Here is a 20,689-nt window from a genome sequence, read left to right as displayed (position 1 = left end):
CCCCCCATTTTACTGTCAGCTGTTTCCTAGCTACCGTCGGATCTGCACAGAATTTAGGATTTGTGCTACTGTACACCACAGCAATCTCTACCCCACTGATGCAGCGCTCTCCTTTCTGTCCTTCATCAATACCCCACCCAGCCACCACCCTACACCCCCACCCATCCATTGCCTCCTCATCACGTCCATAGCAATATTCATTTCTCTTTCTGTTCCCCTTTCTCCGTCACCTCACTGCAGTTGGCAGCGACTGCGACATGGCAGGGAGACAGGTTAAATTGGAAAGTATTTTGCACAGAGGGCCATCAGAGCATGACACTTCACTCTGAAAAAGCTGATTCTGATTTTGTCTATTCACATGAGACACCATAGCTGTGCCCCACTTTCATTAGTTGTGCTGAAAACAGCATTCAAAAACTAGTTTGGTCTTCTGAGAAAGCTCCATTTAGTGATAATGAAACAATCTGCGCGCATGCATGTGTTAAAAGAAGAAAATGTGTTAGAGTATTAGCATACATGCAGACTTTTGCTGTGTGCATGTTTGTGCATCTGCTAGCATGCATTAAAGCAGTAAAGTCAGGCATCAGTATCTGCACAGGACATCTTTTGTCCTTGTCAGTATTGCTTTCACAGGTTTGAGGAGCTCTCCCAAACTGATTCTAAATCATTCCAGGCAGAAACACATGACGGACTCAGTTTGGTTATGGGTAGATTTATGCTTCACTGTCACACACTGGCTCTACATGGCCCTGCATTGTTAATTAAGTATGTAGAAGCAGAGATAAACCACAAGTTTCTCAATTTGCAGAATTCAATAGGAGCTGATGTGCTGTACTGATTTTCATATGTACTGTACACTTACATGTATCAAGTCAAGCTTTCAGACCACCTCCACAATTTTACTGGAGCCTTTGTAAATTGTGTATGTTTCGATTAAGTACTTTAAATCTTACCAGTCAATTCTGTACTTAATTAGCAGAGCATGAAAATGTAATGATCCAGCATTATTGGAAGAGAAAATTATGGTCAAGTATGTTGTCACTCATTGTATTCTCAATAAATGTAGTACAAATAACTGTGAAAGGTTAAAAATCACACAGATCATCAGGTTGAATCTCTCTACATGCAATTTTCCTTAGAAGAGGAAAGCTGGTTGTCCGTGTTGGACAAAGGCTTTGCTGGGCTTTCACTCCCAGACAAAGCCTTCGGTGGGTTGAATCCTGCCATATGCTTTTAGTCTCGGACCTGAGGCGCTTTCATGGCTTGTGCTGAGGGGCCGAGGAAAGGGAATCCAGATGTGACATGAGCCATAGAGCAGAAGCCCGCAGTACTGCTGTCAGCTCCTATCATCACCACAGTTCTTAGATGACACTCTGCTGATGTTGGAGGCAAGGATAGTGATCAAAGATATGTGTATATTAAAGCGCTGCCATGCTACAATGACAACCAGCTCTACTCTGCCATGCATACCAGAGAGGAATTCCGTATCAGCAAACACAAAAGTGCTGCCGGATGAAATTGTAGGTAGAAATTTCTTTAGAGTCGTTTCTTTATCTCAGTTGATGCCTTTGCATGTTCCGTGCTTTAACATCCACACTGACACCCCTTGGTATTTCTGTTGTATGCCATTTATTTACAGTGAATGTGGCGTACAGTCAATATGTGACAGGACTAGGAATGGCATGATGTTGAGGTCTGCCTATCATGGGGAAGAGGAATAAGGCAAGTGTTGTGAACAAAATTGATATCAAACATGATATTGAATCCCATTTGGCCAGGAACTGGACAATGGGGAATAAGAGTCAGCTATGGTTCTAATCAATACTGAGCACAAGGCATTGAGATGCAGCTTGAGGCATTTCGCCAGGCCCCCTAGTGGGACTGGTAGGCCCGCTGCCAAGCACAGCCTGAGCAGAGCAGCAAACACTGCCCTGAGGATGGAGAGCATGGCGGCTCCTTCTTTCCAGACGAGATCCTGCCCGTGGACAGGAAGTATGCCATGGACTGAAACTGTTTCTCTACTCACCCTGCCCGGCTAACTTTCTTATACAAGAAATGCTCTTTTCAAACAGCAAGGTAAAAGTTAGCAGTATCATCTGGCCAGCTTTGATAGTAAAACAAGCAGGCAGCGAAGAGGAATAATAAAATAATCTTTTCTTTCTTTTCCAGTTCCATATGCTGTGGGGCTTGTTGTTGAATGACACTTCTGTTTCCATGTTGCTGTATTGAGTGAAACCACAATATTGGCATGTCTATCCACGCCATCACTTACTGCAGGTAAAATTGCTGCTGGGTGTAGGGCAACATAACCAAGTGTTGTGATTGGCTTGGCTTGAGGTCAGCAGAAGAATAGAGCAGAATGTCATTCGTGGGAATGTACAAAGAAAAATGGATTGGTACCACCAGTTGTTTTTACTAGGAGAGGGAGAAAAAATACGGGGCCCTCCCACCCCCACCACTGTTTCTCCTCCATTTATCTATTTCTTTGCCTCTTTTGCCATTTTATTCACAACACAAGAATACACTCACCAGTCCCCAGGAGGGGCGAGCTGAATGAGAGCAGAGATTCAGTGCGCACATTATGCTGTAAAAAGCATTGTTTCTCACCACAGTTTTTCTTGAGTTGCCTTTGTGTTGTTTAAATGTTTACATGGAACAGCTTGGGGGCTTGAAGACAGATGTATGGTCCAAGAATACTGCCTCAGTACAATCCCTCTTTCCCCTGGATGAAAGTAATGACACCATTTTGAGGGCTTTTCAAATTTTTTCTTAGAATGATGCTTTGATGATGCAGCATGCAGAACATCTCTGTTCCCTTGTCAAAATGATATCAGGCAAATTAAACAAATTGTGCCACTTTGAATCCCACTCCCTATTCAAGGTCATTTCCTCTTTCAATTTCTGTCCCAGCTCAGGGCGTATTCTAAGACATTTCTTTTTGTTCTTGATAGCTGAAGAGGTGCCTTGTGGTCCTGTGTCAGCTTGATTAGACTTTTAGCCAGGAGAATTAATAAGTAAAGAACTTGTCGGTTTCCCCCTGCAACGCTTCTCCCCTCAGTCTCATCAGTAAACAAGGAGACATGAAAACAAAACCACTCCCAGCTATGTGATTAAAATTGGCACCCAAAAGAAGGACTTGCCTCGTCTATCAGTGCTGCTTGTACCCATCCCGAAGTTTTCCACGCAGTAAGACAAAGAAGAGCAGTCCATTGGTATAGAAAATCCGTCTGCATAACACTTTTTGCCGTACCCCACTGGTTGCATAAAACCTTTTATTCTCCAGCCTATCATTAAACAGACCATGGGTTTGGGTTACTGTGTGACTTCTTCAGCTGATAAAATTCTCAGCGAACTCACATCATATTAATAAGTACTTAACACAAGCAAAGTAAAACTAAACTCCTCCTGCATAGTAAGTAACAATTTCAGCCAGCTACCCCAATATGGCAGCATGACAGACACATGGTGGGAGATACGACTCTTTGCCCCATGCAAATAGCCATTACCACAGCCCTTTGGGCAAATGGCAATTACTGGGCAAGGGGTGAATGCCAAAACCCTGCAGTACAAGTTAATTTGATTACATTTCCATTATGAACTATAAACACAGTTTCCCTGGTCGACTGAGCCAATTAAAGGCCTCCTGAAGCTAAAAAATGTTGACAGTGCAGCGGCCCAATTGTTCTTCAACAATAAAATATACTAATCATTTATCACCCTTAAACAGGTTTGCTACACTTGTTTTTTCTGTCTTTTCTGAAACATTCCCATTCATTTTTGTTGTGAAAACGTATCAGGCTTTCTCATTCATTTATTTTCAAATGTTGCTGCCAGAGAGCACCGACTTTTTGTTTCTAATTCAGCTGTGATATGTTCCATCTTGGTGAATAAGGCATCTAGTGGCAACATGAATAAACATGTGTAGACAGCATTTGGCTGCCAGAGAAAAAGCAGCCAACCAGCCAGACATTCGGAGGCAGGCACTGAAGACACATGAGGAGTCTGATTTGGAAGTCAGGCTGCCATCGCGTTTCACCTGAGGCTGTGCAAGCCACTCGCTGGTCTTTCTGGGCATGAGCCACGTTGCGAAGAAAACAAGCATTTAGACCAAATTTCAGCAGACATCTGTTAGCTCTCTGGAGCAACAAACATGTTTAATTAACTACATTACACCATGCAGGGAGATACATACTGTATGTCATAAATATGCACAGTGTATAATTATGGTATGGTAGCTGAGAAGTTACAGCACTCCCACTCCCACGTTGCTGTGCCCCATAAGAGACTTGTGACGTGATCCAAGTGCTTCAAGTTTTGGAAACGCAATGATTTCATCACATAGGGTTCAAGATTTAGTATCATGTCTAAAATCGGATGCTTGAGGCCATCAATGTGACTATGTGGGTCTACTTTTGTGGCGCTACATGCAAAACAGATTAAGCTTTCTATTATTTGTGATGGAGTGTTGTACGTGTGGGCTCGGACGATTGGGTTTGTCATCAGTCTTTGTTGGAACTAGCAGATGCCTTTGATTCTATTAAAACTGTATTATATTTCTCTTGATGGAGTTGTGTAATCTTGTACACATTGATTTTTCTATCTTTCTGTGGATGTGTTTGCATGCGCATGTGTTGGTGTGTCACTGACGTAGAAGAATTATGATCTGCTGCCTGCATTAGAGCAGGGAGGTTTAATCACACAAGGATTCAGAGTGTTTTAAACAAATGCTTTTTTGTAAGCATGGTGGATTATCATAAGATTTAAAGATTTGGAAATGGCTGACAGCTGTCAAGCTGCATAATAACGTACGTCCAGAAAATTATGGCAGCTGCCGGTTGGCAGAATGTCAATGCTGCTATCTAGATTAAAGCTCAATAGACAGGAGCATACAGTAAACGTCAGCAAGCACACACGCACACTTTCACAGATGAACACAACAAGATGCACATAGAAACACAGTCAGTCACAAGACACATGGGTAGATTTCAGCAGTAGAGGAGGGGTGAGAAGATACAGATACCGCTAAGAGGTGAAGTAAGACAAAACCTCACATCTGTTTACTTGGTATTTTGATGAGGGGGTCTAAATGAGTCTTAAAATAGCCTGCTGAGAGCAGCCTGTGGCAAGAGAAAGGTTCCCCCATGGACTCTATCAGGTATCCTCTTGTGCACTGGAGCAGCCAGCAGTATTAAACGCAGCAGGAGTCTCAGTAGGAACCTGTTGCAAAACAAGTACATGCCACCTATGGATCCCCCGGGGCCATCATGTGCCTGTATGTCGCCTAATTTATGACATCCTCAGAGGTCCTCTACTCTCCGGGAATAAGTGCAGAATCTCTAACTTTATGCACAGGCACAGCCGCACTGTCAGTCATTTGCAAACACTGCTGCCCCATGAGGATGAGATTTGCTTCCTACTTCAGAAGAACAAGACCTCTCGGGCCTGTGTGAGGACCCCCTGCAAAGACTGCAACTACGTCTTCACTAGAGAACCTAAAGTAGCGGTTATGCGCCATAGAGGAGGTCCTTCTCAATTGAAAAAGCAGCCAGACAGAGGAGTGAATCTCTCACCAATGCTAATGCGCAGCCTGGAACATTCAAGGGGCCTGAATAGCAACTGCAAGGATGAGAAAGAGGTCTGTTTAGGGAGGAAAGGTAAAGCCCTGTGAAGTAGCCTTGAAGCACTCAACAGATCCTTGCAGAATCCAGGCATGTTAGCTGGAGAAAAGGATGGTAATAACAGCTAGGGGAGCTGTGCCCAGCATAATAAGAGACGCCTGAGACTCTTTTCAGATAAGGTTGGGAGCACTTTAGAGCAATGCGACCTGTTCAAAGACAAACAAGCAAATGGATTATGCTGCTTTTAGCACTTTGGAGCACTGAGCATTGGGATTATTAGATGAGGAATGCACAGATAAGCCAGTTCTCATATGAATCAACTTCCAATATGAGACTTGTTTTTCTCCTTTAGGACCTATTGAAGTAATCTATCAAACATGCATCTTTCACGGTTCTGCATGACCCTGTGGTTGAATTCTGAATCATAAGGTTAAATGTCATTCAATGTGACTAAAGATCAAGTCCACACAATATACTTTGTCCTTGGTCAACTTACCTTTAGTTCTTGTGACAACAGGCAATTAAGCTTTTCCAAATATGAAAGAGAGAGGCAGGACAGATTTGCTCTCACTGGCTTTCTGTCTCAATCTACCATCTACTGTGTATCAAATTATCTTCTCATTGGTCAAGAGGCACAGGTCATCTTCTGACAGATAACAAGTTACAAGTCATACCAATTTCACAGTAATTGTATGATTAGTGTAGAACATGTTCACAACGTCATCCACATATCTCTGACTGTGGAGGAGGTGAATACAATTTTGTGATTGATACTACTGTATCATGCACATAACTTTCACACAGCCTTTAACTAGGACTGCAAAAGTGGACATTAGGCAAATGTGATGCAACCTTCACAAATGGCCCTGCTTCATTGTCCCATAGTCATATTCATACAAGTTAATGACTGGTTCTGCTAGGCTATTAAGGCGGCCTATAGGCAGGAGGGGCAGTTCACTCTGCAAGCAGAGAAACTGTTCTGAGATTTCACAGCCAAAGCCAGTGGTCTTTTAGCAGGTTTCACTAAGATTAACAACATTTACAGGTTTTGATGACCCCTTACAAAATAAGTATTAATCCCAAGCCTTTTAGTAAATGCTGTAAAACAGTAACAGTAATAACATGAATTTTAAAACATGATATCTAGAAGATTTAAAGTCACAGTGTTGTACTGATTATCGGGTGACAGTGTGATTTTAAATTGCTCACAATGACAAATCATGGGCACCAACCAACATTTGTCACTACATATTAGTGTCCAGTTTTGCAGAGGCAGGCTGTGCTCGTTCAGCATATGGAGTATGTTGTGGTTACAGTGGGGAATGTGGTGGAGGTGAAACCTACAATTGACACACGTTGTTGTTTAAGAAAACAAATTAAACAACTGAAGAATATAATGGTATTTAGTGTGTGTCAGACATTGTGATATCGCTGGTCTAAGTTTGGCTATATAACTAGATCTTTATCATTTTTGGAACTATTTTTGTTGGCCTTATATTTTTTTGCCTTACCTTATTTATGACTATCTCTACCACAGACTTTCTTGTGCGCTTCTCTGTTCGTGTCCAACAACAACAGTAGCTGGTCCGAAAAAAAAAATCTTACCTTGAGCCTGAGCGCTGAGGATGGAAGTCGCCGACAGCAGAATCCAACAGGACACCCACACCTCTCCGACTTGTCCAGTCCGTCCAGTTGTAACCATGGTCTGCTGCGCCACTGTCGAGCCCCCGGTGCGCCTTCCCTGTCTCCACGCTGGGAACATGTTGCTCGGTGGCCACACACTCCCGGGAAGAGTCCTGGCTGCTGCTGGTCCGGTGCGTCAGACTGCTCCTCACTGGTGAGTGACTGGGGGATTGTGGAGAGAGCTCACTCCGTCAGAGAGCACCGGGTATGCAGACAGGCACGCGGTAGTATGAAAAGCCTGTGGACAAGTCCCGCATGAGCAAGGCGGAGTCAGTCCAGTTGAATTTGCTCGGCTGTCAAGTGTGCGAGACGGAATATTGACATCATCTCCTTACTGCTCCGAATAACCTCTGAATATATCACAGAGAGAAGAGTGGAATAAAATTAAAAAGTAGGGTATAAAACGAGAACACAGTCTCCAAGTTCATGTGATGTCTAGATGACAATTTTTGCCCATACAGAAATGTGTTAGTGTCATATGTCAGTTCTTTTAAATGAAAACAAAGCTATTTGTTTGTTCTCTAAAAAGCTACCTTCCCATTGTCCTTGACCAAGGCACTTCAGCAAAGCCAGCTGCCCCATTTTATTACCCAGTGGTCAGCAGTAGGTTGCACTGTGGCTCCCAGGTGTGTGTGTGTGTGTGTGTGTGTGTGTGTTTGAAAGTAAATAGACTCTGAGTCCAGCTTCCTACAGATGTTAAAAAGCGTTTCTTTTACTTAAAAAACGACCAACATTGTGCTCCCGATTTGTCATTATCGTTGGCCACATACTATATTTTTTGAGTGTGTGAACTGACGATCTCATAGACTATAGTAGTGCGCAAAGCCTGAGCCGAACAATGCCAGCACAAGTGCTCTGTACACTATTGCCACCACGCGGCAGAAAGTGGTAGGAAATATCAATTTGGACAGCTCTGATTGATTGTTGACACATTAAAACCAAAAGCCTGGGTTTCAAAACTACCTGATGACAACTAAATCTTTCCAAATAGCTGGATGTTTTTACTGCCAAGAAAGCATAAACTGGGTCACAGACTAAAAGTAAATGGTATGAGCACCCTTCTTTAAATCAGTTTATTCTGCCTTGCTCCCTGTAAACCCTGACTCTGTGGTGTGGCAGAAGAAAAGCATAGGCAATAGCTTACACCTGAACAATTTAATGTGATTCAGAAATGAGTCTGAGATCGAATAGGATGGCAGACTGTTATCATCTGCGAGTGCTCACCCCATCAGAATGTGTCCTCTAGCACCAGACAAAGGATGAAAGGCAAGTTTGAGCACACACAAATGGTGGGCACTTCTGAAAACAGAGGAGGGGTACATATGGGCTGTGCTATCAGCTTTGTTGTCCTTGCTCCTTTTGAACTCACTGAAAAATGCACGCAGGGCAAAGTAAGCTTCAAAGAGAGCTAATATTTCTGCTGTAGAAACGTACTTGTGTGTGTGCCATTACATTTTAGGAGTGTTGAAGAACAGTAATATTGACTAACAGAGAACATCCAACTGACCAACTTCCTTTTTCCCCTATGTTTTACAATGTCTCGTATCTACGAGGGGCTCATTTGGTGTCATCCATTGCTCCCTCCTTTTATTTCCTTTCTCCTCACCCAGCCTGCCACCCCATGCACCAACCCCCTCCTGATAATGATGTGCTGATTATGAGGCTCTTAGGCCAGCAGATTGCTCTCCAGTCTTATTCGCATGCAGTGGAAAATTGCTGCTGTCTTGGAGCCCCCACCCCACTGTGCGAATCAGGCAGGTTGACATTAGCAAGCTGCTGGGAACAGTGCTCAGGCACGAGGGCAGGTGCTCTGTCTCTATAACTGTTCTGCAGCAGAGGAAACAGAGGCTGCCTGATGCTACAAGCTACACTTGGGGGTGGGGGTGTGGGGGTGTGGGGGGGTGTGTCAAACAATAAGGTATTGTGTAGCTGACATTTATGCATTCACTTAACGAGAATAGCTACCCTTACTTACCAAGTGAGAAACAATGCATTACAGTTTTACACAGAACATAAAAAAGATTAAAACGGCTCATTGAATTGAAGACAGAATTCTTTCATTTCCAAAGGAAAAGTAGTATAATGTGTTTAATCAACGTGTTTGATCAATACGACAAGTAAACTAAACTAACAAAAAGTGTTGAGAGCAAAACATTGTATTAACTTATGGCATCATTCAAAAGGTGTCAGAGGAGTCTTTGATGGACTAAATGAGTAGGCATTAACGGAGCACTTTACTTTACTGTCATTGACTGACAAACTTCAAAACGAGGTTGTATCACTCTTTCAAAAAGAAATCATTCTGAAATCTTGGACACCAACGTGACAAAGCCTTTTGTTAGATCAGTGTTTTTCTTATAACAAGCAACAGCTTGTTTCAGTCATGTGTAATTTTCTTCATATTCTTGAAATTCTAGTGTGAGATAAAATGACTGGTTAAGAGAGATGCTTTTTTACAGTGTAGCATTCACTTAAAGGTCCAGTGTATTAGTTTTAGTGGCGTCTAGCAGTGAGGGTTGCAAATTGCAACAAGCGGCTCAATGTGCATTCACATGCTCCTCGGATGTTCCCATTTCCCAAGCTGCGAAGTCATTCTTCCAACTTCGTGTGCTCTTAAGTGGGTATGTGGAATCAACACGGACGCTACTACAAAGATGTGTTGGATTAGCGTTATCAGAGTGTATAACTTACTCGAATCAAAGTTCTGTATACTTCTTTATGTCCCATGTACACGTTATTTCTCTTTTTGCAATAAAGATTTAAGGAGGAAAAAAATATTCTGATTATTCTGCCCCATCAGTCACTGCTCATCTCTCCCTTTCTAAGCGTGTAGGAGAAGCTATGGTGGCGCTCTGTCAGCTCTTGTGCTAAATAATTTATGTGGTCCTCCGTTTTTCCATATTTCTCTTCTTTTCTTACTTCTAATAAACCAGTTGACTACTACTACTATTACTACTACTAACGTTATTGTTGTGGTCTTCTTTGTATGTATTCAACTCCGTTTAGGCTACTGTAGAAACATGGCGGCAGTAACATTGCAACTTCCATGTAAGCGGTCCAGCAGTGTATGTAGATAGAAATGGCATGGTCTGGGGTAATAAAAGCATAATGGTTAATTTTGTAAGGTCTTTATACACCACTGAAAACATAGTTATGTGTGTTATATTTCATTTATGTCAATAGATCTTCCTCAATATTACACACTTAACCTTTAAATTGTATTAATATAACTCATCTAGATCAATCCTTAGAGGCATCACTCATCAGAATCTTTGGATATTTCAAAATGTTCAAAATAGCTAATGTCTCTCAGGGTCACTGACAGTCGCTTGGCAGGTTACTGCGGTTCACTGTCAGTGGGACTGTAACTATAATCCACTCTCATGTAGCATCACAACTAAATAAATACTTGTGTTGGTCTGGGAGATGGGGAATGCACCATCGCCTTTTGAAAGCTGTTCTCTTTCCATCAGCTCGCCTGATTTGAAATGGCTTGATTTGAAATGAGCTTCATTTGAGATTGGCTGTGCCCTGTGCTGGCTCACTTACGCATGCAGGCATGATAGTGCAAAGGCAAACAAAGTGGCCACAAAATAAAAGCCACTGCCTATCACATCTGTGGGTCCCCACGGAAAACTTCTCTATCTGTTTTAAACAGGCGAAACAGTCCAGCCATTCACTTCAGCTATGTTCTTCATTCTCTGTGTTCCTCTAGATATGCTGCTGCCATTTGTCACGCATGTTGTTGTTGTTGATTTTCCAACATGGATGTGCTTTCCTCAGGAAAAAAATGTGTTCCCTCACAAGTGCCAGCACACACAAATACACACACACACACACGCACACATACATACACACTGTACAATGTTGTTGCATCAATCTTGACACCTCATCTGTTGTATCTCACACAGAAAATCTGATTACTCCCCAGTAACAGCTCACAGCTTTCCTTGAGACAGTGGTAAACTCCAACTGCAAATTGAAACATGAAAAATACAACCAAACTGCTACTTGACGCATAGCTGTGTCTGAGCAAAGACATCAGAGGATAGTGTTGTGTGTCACACGCATAGATCTGATTTCTCCCCACAACAAAACCTCATTTGTATGTCTTTGTGTATCTTCTAGCAGCTGAAATATTTTTAGGATTTCACCACAAAAACTTAAGTTTCAAAATATATTATTCAAAAAATAATATAACTGTAGCATCTACAGCATATCCAATACCTGTAGTCAGGTTATCTGAGTTGTTATATGTGTTGTTAAAAAAACAATACTGGCTAGACCTCAGAATATTAATAATATAAAAATATTGTAATCTTATTACCCAAGGGACAACTCACTTAGGAATATTGCCTTGAATCACTGGCATAATTGGTCTCCTCCAGTCTCACTTTGATGTAAATAACATTAGCAATTTTCCAGTCATTTTGCATTGATCTTCTACTGCAGAATTCTGCCCCAAGAAGCAGCTGGAAATTGAATGTCTTAAACTGGAGATGTGAAGGGTGCATTTCATTCAAGTTGTCAGTGCTGCACTACCTGAAAGATGCAGCGTTGTTGGGATTGATTTTGTGCCTTGCCAGAGGCAATTTCCGTCCACCATATACTGACAGAAATGAGCGCATGAACACATGCACACACATTGCATTTGATGGCCGATGCAGCATTGAACATTTACATTATGACTTCACATTATACTGTAAACTGCCGCTCCAGGGCCAAGTCTTTATCAGAGTGTTTGCTTTCAAAACAATTCTTTTCATAAATCCACCATGTTACTTGACAATTTGACTTTTGTTTGGGATATGGTTGTTAGGGTTTGTTCAATTATATGTTCGTAACTCCTTTCTGTGTCACTACCTGTGACCTTCACCACACTGATTTGGAAATATATTGTTTGTACTTCCTCTGCAAGTCCTTGTTTGGAATGAATAGCTTGCAAGAGAAAGCACTGCTGGTAGAAATTGTAATTTGTTTCTCTGTCCTTTCTCTCACTAAGTTGGCTCCATTTGAGAAACTGATTATGAACATTACGTTCATTACATATGGTCAAAAATGTATTTTACAGCACTAGATAATGAAATAATAATCATTTACCACATTGTGCTGCAGATTTTCTTACAAAATTAATGGAAATAACTAATCAATAATTATGACTGCTTGCTTTTCCTTGCACACATGAAAAAGAGTCTATAAATCACAAGATAGTATGAAATCACTCTAAACAAAAGCGAGCTAAATATGTGAAGGGGAAAAGCATTCCACTATAATTTTAGATCACTGGCTGATAAAGGTCATCTTCGTCATCTTCATATTCAGCTGTTGGAAGGTAATTAAAACAGCTATTTACATGCAGAGCAAAGTCATTTTCACCACTAGTTCTCTGCTCTGCCTTTTGGCTGATCGCATCACACTGCTAAATCCTTGAGCCCATAAACCCAGCCATGGTATATCATGGCATTAGAAAATACCCTGGGCACATTAAAGATTAGTTGGGATGAATAGAGATATAGAAGCCAGAGGTCTCATACAATTTCACACTGGTTTTAGCATGTGAAATTCTTCCCAGCAGCCATCACTCTGCCACGAGTCCCCTGTGTGCACAACACTGTTGCAGTATACCTGTTCAACCCAATACCTAAACAGGGAGGAATCCATTCCTTGGTATTAATAACATTATGGTAAGGATCTCTGTGGACTTGGTGCCTGTTTTCAGGTGTTCATTACAGCCTGGCATTGCTGCAGTTTGTCCATAAGCAAAATGGGAGGCAGGGTGACAATAGCCTCTGGAGCTGAACAGAGTATAAATATTTTCAAACTTAAAGAGATCATATTATGCTTTTTGGCATTTTCCCTTTTTTTGTGCATGTAATAGGTTTGCAAAGCCCAAAGTCCACCCAAAGGGAATTACCATCTCCAGCAGAAAAACTGCTGCTGAACTGCCTGAAAACAGCTCAGTTGTAGTCCAGCCTTTACTTCCGTAACCTATCTACCGTGACTATGTAACATGCGTCATAATGCTCGCCTAGCCAGTGTGGCACGCCCTTAAAATGCCCTAGTGTGGCATGCCCCTCTGAAACGTCTTGCACCAGTCTAGGTTGCAAAGCTGGTATGAGTTGTTCATCATGTGCAGCTGAACCAAAGCCACAGTTAGGGGAGACCGGGTATGGTTGTAACATTTTTTGTTTCAGTAACTATAAGTCACTGAATTTTTTAGCTACAGTTCTCAATTTTTTATACAAAGTATCCACATTTGTTTGCTACAAATGGCACCCATTCAATCCTCTAGAAGAATACCACAGACCTCGTAAGTTGATGTCAAATGCCATATGTTCCCTTGTTACAACCTACACAATAGTAGGTTCCAACACATACTGGAGTAAGTTGTAACAATCACACAAAAGAATCAAAAATAGATGCCACACTATATGATATGCTTCCAAAACAGGTAGTTATATAAAAGAACCATGTTTCTCTCTTGCTGTAACAGACTTTGTCTGATGACTCATGCGCATGTACAGTATGTGCATATAAATTTATCTAAAGAATAAACTTACTTAAAAGTATACTTAATAAATACTACTAAAATTCAATAAATTAAAGAACATCTCTGTACATCCTAAGGTCTAACTAATAAGAGGGGTGTGTGTGTGTGTGTGTGTGTGTGTGTGTGTGTGTGTGTGTGTGTGTCAATGTGTGTATATTCCCAAATTATGCTTTTCCACATTTAATGACTTTCTACAATGTTATAATGATGAATGTTAAACATGGATAAAGCTTCAAAAAATGAGGTTAATGTATTTAAATTTTCTGCTTTTAGATTTCCTGCTGTTCTGAACACTGTTTTGAACTGCTTTTTCTACCACGGTCTCCGTTCTACATAATATGGAGCCAGATGGAGCTGGTGTTCCATATATGGGCATGTGCTCCCATAGCAACAGCCCAGCAATGGCTCAGTCCAGGGCCGTTAAATAAGAGAGTTACGACACTCCCACTGACTTCTGTTGGAACTGTGGAATGCGGAAGTAACGAGCGTCATGGGGCTGCCGACACTGAATAGTTCCAGTGCTGAGCCCCGTTCATTTCAGTGTTTCTGAAGTACGCTGCCTGGTAACATTTTAACTCATTAGCTGTCCTCTCATGAATCTAGTCAATAGTGGTATTTTATGTAGCCAGCTTTAGTCAAGGTTTATCGGAAGATATTAACTGTTAGATTATATAATTGCAGCTAGCTAACGTTAACGTGAGTAACATTAACACTTAACCAGCTAAAGTTACCATACCAAGATGTCAGTTTGCCAATATTTACCTCAAATATAAAGCTATTAGTTAGTTAGCATACATCATTTATCTTTGGTTATTAGATTTGTTGTAACACAGTATAGCAGCACTTAGTTGCCGCTGTAGTAGTAACGTTACACGTGATTACGATGAACGGTAAGTTAGCTATCTCAGCTAGATAACAGATAATCAGAATCAGAAGGAGCTTTATTGCCAAGTAGTGTTTTACACATACAAGGAATTTGCTGTGGTGATAAGGTGCTACACGTAGACAAACATACAGTCAACATAAATAAATGAAGAAATATATAAATATGGAATGGAAGAACAACGTTGCAGATATATACATGTGCATTATTCTGGGTCTGTGCCGTGCAGTAGTAACGCAACGGAAGAGAATACATTACTTCTGCACGGCACACATGGCTAGCTTGTATCTAGCAAGGTTGTTCCTTGGTTAATTCAGTCATTACACACAATGTTTGTTAGACAGTGCATCGGTGACGGGTGATAAGATCAGTGGCATATGATGACTGAGGTCATATTTTGGACATCTGTAAGATAGAATACAATGATTTATTTTGCACACAACTCCTCATGTTAATGGCTCCCTGTGACTAATAAAGGTAAAAACGTGATACTGTAGTGATTCAGAATTATGATGAAAGTAGCACATGTACACTGCTGGTGACACTTTGATCTAACAGTCCCTTGTGTGTAAAGGAATCTATGAATAGGCGTTTGTTTCAGGTGTATGAACACCTGATATATCTATACCTAGATAAAGCAAGCCTCAAGTTCCAGCTGTCAGACAGCTGAGATTTAATTTGCAAGGCCGTCCAAAATCAACTATATGTGTGTGTTGTTGTTTTGTTTGTTTTCAGCAGGACAGATTTTGAGCAGAGAGTGGAGCGATGACCAGGCTGATGGAGCTTGCAGAAATGTCTGTCCACCAACCAGGGCACTCTTCAAGTTCTGAACCAGATGTGGGACATCTGGCATGAAATATAGCCCCCTGTGTGGTCTTGCAGGATGTGAGAATTAAAAAAGTGTTTCTTTGAAGACATCACATTCAAGGAAAACTTACCTATCCTCCTTTTGCACGGTTTACCAAAACTTCTTTCTTGACTTAAACTAAACCGCTTCTGGCATTCATTGATATTTACTTGTTGTGCATGTGTATGTGAATGTGTCTTAACATAACATGAGAATGTCAGTAATTATGACAATAGAAGCATGAGAAAAAAACATCTCCATACTGTAATGTATTATACCTTATGGGAGCAGCCCCCCTTCCCTCCAATATTAAACAAAAAAATGTAATTAAATTTAAAGGGCTTTATTGGCATGAAGGTTTCAAGAACAGTTCATCAAAAGCATCAAAATACAATTTGCCAATACACACAGTATACAGTAAGTTAAAAATGGACATGTTATTAGTTATAAAACAAAATACAATGTGAATGGACAGAAGAAAAATTTAAGTTTGGTGGAACTCGTGGATTTTGTAAGGCATATCATCAGGTGATTAAACAAACAAAACAGGTGCTAATGATCATACATTCAGTATGTAGGTGGAAACAGCCTAACTCAGTTTACAAGGTAAGAGAAGACAGTTTACTGTCAGAGTCATACTGATACACCATGGCAAGAGAAAGCACAGTAGCCAGACACAAGGTAGAGCTACTGCATCAGCAAGGTCTTTCCCAGGCAGCAGGAGGTGTGGACTTATCAGTCAAAATGTGTCTGTGTCCTGGTTAATAGTTTAGCCTCTGTTTGGGGAAGGGTGAAAAGGTACATTAGCCATAATGAAATGAAACCCCAGTTAACAGTAATGTTATGAATCGTATTTAGGAAGGTAGTTAATTCATTCAGTAACCATCTCTCTAGTTACATTTCAACAGACCACACTGTGAATGCTGTCTGTCCATCACTCCCAGGATAGAATACACTAACTATAACTGTAGTCAACATCGTAATCAATGCACATTATGCATTAATATTTCCCGAAAATTGCTGCAAATGAAGTCGCTGCTGTAAATGTGTAACGTTACGTTATGGGAACAGCCGCTTTTCCTTCCAAAATTAAACACAAAAACTGATTAAATCTGTGTCTCTGCCACTCTCCAGAACAAATGTCATTATATGTATGTAATGTAAGTGTCAACTCAGTAATCAGTGTCATATTTTGTTAATATTTACCGATAATTGCTGTAGATATAGCTGCTTCTGTTGTCCATCCTGCCTAAACCCATGCAAACTGGTTGACAGCGCTGAGTTGTTTGGAACTATGGAGAGCTACATGAACCAAGTGACCGCGTAGCGGCGAGATCAGAAAGTGTCGTAAATCTCTTATTTAACGGCCCTGGCTCAGTCTGCCTGTTCTGCCCAGCAACAACAACAGCCTGGTAACATGTTTCAGGTCTTGGCCAATCAGAAGACAGTGGGCTTTGAGAGGGAGGGCCTTAAAGAGACAGGAGCATTTGCAGCTTGCTTCACACAGAGGCTGAAATGAAGCCCTACATGAAGATTCTCACAAGCTGCCCATATACTTTTCTACCCTCTCCACCAGCAGAGACCGAGTATGGAAAAAGTCGAGCGACGATACATACGCCAACATGTGTACAACACATGTGTACAACAACTGGTCACAGTGCTGACAAATTAATGCTGGTAACCCTGGAGTGCGGGCTTGGTGGGCCCAGACTGCATAGGGCAATCTGGAATCAAGAAAGTACCTAGTTTTATGTATCGTGGATGGTTGTAACAGTGTTACAACCTACCCCACCCCTGTCAGCCAATGTTTAGCTAGCTGTATTACCATAGTAGGTTTGATATTAGAAAAGAAAAAATCCATCACATGTTGCCTAAGAAACTATATTTCAATCTAATATAAGCCAAACAATTCTATCTGCAGGAGTATAGATACTAAACAAAAAATAGTCTTGGTCAAAAACTTTACTTGAATGAAATGATCACCTAACTCCTATCTTATCTCTATTTGGTGGAATTGGTGTTGTTACAACCTCCCCATGTTACAACCATACCCGGTCTACCCTACCGCTGAAGCAGCTTTGTTTTGGATCACATTACCATGCTTGTCAGGACCCGCCGTACTCTGCTTCTGATTGGCTAGTAGTTACTGCCCATACAAGTGAGATGCCTCACTCGGTAGCTAACACGGAGCATTCAACACACAGGGTGAAAAGAGGTGCTGCAGCAATGTGCAGTAGGAAAAAATATGGTGTTTTTTGAAAACGAAACATTGTAAACCTATTCTGGTACAACCCCTAAATAAAATAATGAACCTAAAAATGAGCATAAAATTACGTCTTTAATGATTTCCAAAACCAGCACTTGTAAATGCACAGCTAGCAGAAATTCAAACGCATAAACAGCACATCTTACCCAGCTTTGTCGCTCCCACAGAGATGAAACTATTGTCCGCTTAGCTTTGCACACATTAGCTGCATTTTCAACAAAGTGAATTATGAGGCAGAATGCTTGTAATCAGATCAATGGGTTTGAATTATTGACTGTATGGATGCCATTATACCATATTAGCTGGGTAAACTCAAGCAAATTGAATTGCCCAAGTAGCTTAGCTGTGACAAAGTGATTTATGTAGTTTTCAGGAGTTTTGGGCTGCAGTGTAATGTAAATGAATGTGCTAGAGAGCAGGAGTGCTCCCGTGTGCATTGGGCATTGTTTGTGGTGTCTAGAATAGGTGTACACAAAAATTAAAATTCAGTCCAAATGCTCTCCGCCCTCTCCTTCTTATTGTCAACACAATCACAGTGTAAACGAGTTGACTATAAAATAAGGAGTGACTCCTCCAACTGCATGGCACTTTAGAACACAAGTTTTTATGTTAAGATGCATCAACTGTCAAATAAATCTGCTATGTCTGACATAAATCCCTGTTTCAACAAAATGATTATTGACATATGTCTTTGACATACCAATGATTGGTTAGATTGAGTAAGACGATTCTCACAGATGTCTTTCAAGAGAATTTACTGACTCTTATTAAGAAATTATCCTGTCCTGTAAATGAAGCTTGAAAAATTGCTCCTTTCCTCTTTTCTAATGTAATTGGCCACGGGAGATTAAATGACCTGTTAACAGTTTATTGACAGTATTTGTACGGTTTGCAATAAAATGACATAGATATTGATTTTCATAAAGCAACAATAAAGGATGCTGTAAAGTACATCCAACCATATAATGACATCGAAGCTGATGAGATTTGATGGAGCTGTTTAGGCTAAGGGTTTATATTCTTGATGTAATTTATCATTTTCAGCATGCAGCCCACATCCTCCACTGTTTAACACCTGAGTGTTAGAGCCACACAAGGTTAACAAAGCAAGACATCATTTTCATTAGAGAAGCCACTTGAGCTAATCATAGAGAGCTCTAAAGTGATTATATCAAAAACATAATTAATGTCCTTGTGACGTCAAGACATCATGTTTGAAATTGGACAGCTGCAGTAACTTCAGCAGACATATACTTATGATGGAGGTCATTTTTGTCATTAGGAGTATGGAGCCAAACCTTTTATCCTAGCACTGAATGTGGCTGCTCCATAAATTTGATACAGTGCCAACGGGCAATCATGTCCTTTAAGTCCATTAAACATTAACCACCAAGCACGCCTGTGGTTGTCTTTTTGATGACAGTCTTGGATTGAATAGACTGAGCGCATTTCAGGTTCACATATATATTCCCCCTCAGGCAGTAAGAGAGGGGAGTCAGATATTATCTCCTGTTGATGCTACAGCCTGCATCAGCCTATACAGTCAGCCTCCAAACCCCCAGGAAGAATGCCTCTGGGCTTGAGTCCTTATCTATTCCCAAACGCAAAGTCTTTATGTTTCAGATTGGGGTTTACCACTGTCAAGGGATCAAACACATTAGAAACAGCTTTATCTTCATCATTTCTGATGTTTGTTTCTCCAGTATTATATACACACACGCCATGCAGCAACCCCCAAAAAACTTTATTAGAAATGATCTTTAAGAGAGACTGGTGTGCTTCAGCTGATGTCATCCCCAAGTAGGTAAGAGCAAGTACTGATTAGTTAAAATAAAGTATAGTTAATTTATGCAAGACTAGCGACACAAAAGGGTAACTAGAAAAGTAGAAAAACTAGAGTGAGCTGTAGAATTTATGCTGACTGACTTTTGACTGACATTTGCTGGATAAATTCTGATCCTGATATGACTGAGCTCCCAAAACCCCCTAAATATTTGTATTATTATATATTAATATTTTACAGGAAAAATAATTGTCATCTCATAAATCTACGTAAATATGAAAAATATGTATTGGATAAAGAAAATAAACATTTTCAGAACAACAAGAGAGCATGCTCTTTCTTGCCTTCTTTCTGATCTTCCAGCTTAAGAGAGCATCAGACAGGAGGAGCTGATTGGCGATGATGAAGACACTTGCCTGGCTCCCAGCCTGTTCAGCTTCAGTCTCGTCGGCCTGAACAACCCAACCCACTGCAATGACTCTCAGGCAGTATACGGAAGAATGGAGTAATGCCAGCTAGCCTGCTCCTGGGGCTCTTTCCATCCAGCCGAGACAAGCCTGAGTAGCTGTGGCAGAGACTGTCCCCAACCAAGAGTAGCCTCCTATGTTTTGGTGCTCACAGATGGCAAACAGGATGTGGGTAGTGTGCAGGCCACCGGCAGACTAATGGAAGTTGAACACCGATGTTGTGAGTCAGATTTGGACTCAATTTGGATGTGGACATGTGCCGCGAGGCTAAGCACCCACTGTCCTCTGTGGTTCTCTGTGTCACCTCACAGCAATTCACCTAGAGTGTATGTGACTGCATACACGCCATGGCCGAAAAGTCTTCTCTATGATTTTTTTCACCTCTGTCAGATTTTCTAGCCATCCCAGCATGCCTTCTAAACCCAGGTGAGAAGGGCATCCTACCGCTGTGGTGCAGGCCATCCAGGGCATTCATGTTCTGTCCACTGTTTCCTCCTACAAGGCAAAATGACTGTCTTTTTAAAAGTTATATAAAAAGAGACCCAATGAGCAGCCCCATTGACTCAGCGCTCTTTTTCTTAATTCTGATGCG

At 41.1% G+C, this 20,689-nt stretch overlaps 1 protein-coding gene and 1 long non-coding RNA gene across 2 annotated transcripts in view; both read right to left on the bottom strand.

Annotated features, from left to right (window-relative positions):
- sdk2a (sidekick cell adhesion molecule 2a) overlaps positions 1 to 7,254 on the bottom strand; it is an 84,214-nt gene extending 76,960 nt beyond the window's left edge. Inside the window, exon 1 of the mRNA XM_046042851.1 lies at positions 7,224 to 7,254. The gene's annotated coding sequence lies outside the window, so the exon portion shown is untranslated. The remainder of the gene's footprint in view (positions 1 to 7,223) is intronic.
- Positions 7,255 to 15,908: 8,654 nt separating this feature from the next.
- Positions 15,909 to 16,901, bottom strand: LOC123965254. The gene is made up of 2 exons (XR_006823661.1): positions 16,788 to 16,901; positions 15,909 to 16,357 (listed from the first exon to the last, which is right to left on the bottom strand). It is a non-coding gene; the product is annotated as an uncharacterized LOC123965254 (long non-coding RNA).
- Positions 16,902 to 20,689: the final 3,788 nt, after the last annotated feature.

This window comes from Micropterus dolomieu, linkage group LG02 (genome assembly GCF_021292245.1).
Source record: "Micropterus dolomieu isolate WLL.071019.BEF.003 ecotype Adirondacks linkage group LG02, ASM2129224v1, whole genome shotgun sequence".
In the NCBI taxonomy this organism is placed as follows: domain Eukaryota; kingdom Metazoa; phylum Chordata; class Actinopteri; order Centrarchiformes; family Centrarchidae; genus Micropterus; species Micropterus dolomieu.
Note: the sequence above shows the minus strand (reverse complement) of the source record. Positions and strands in the feature narration are given on the sequence as shown.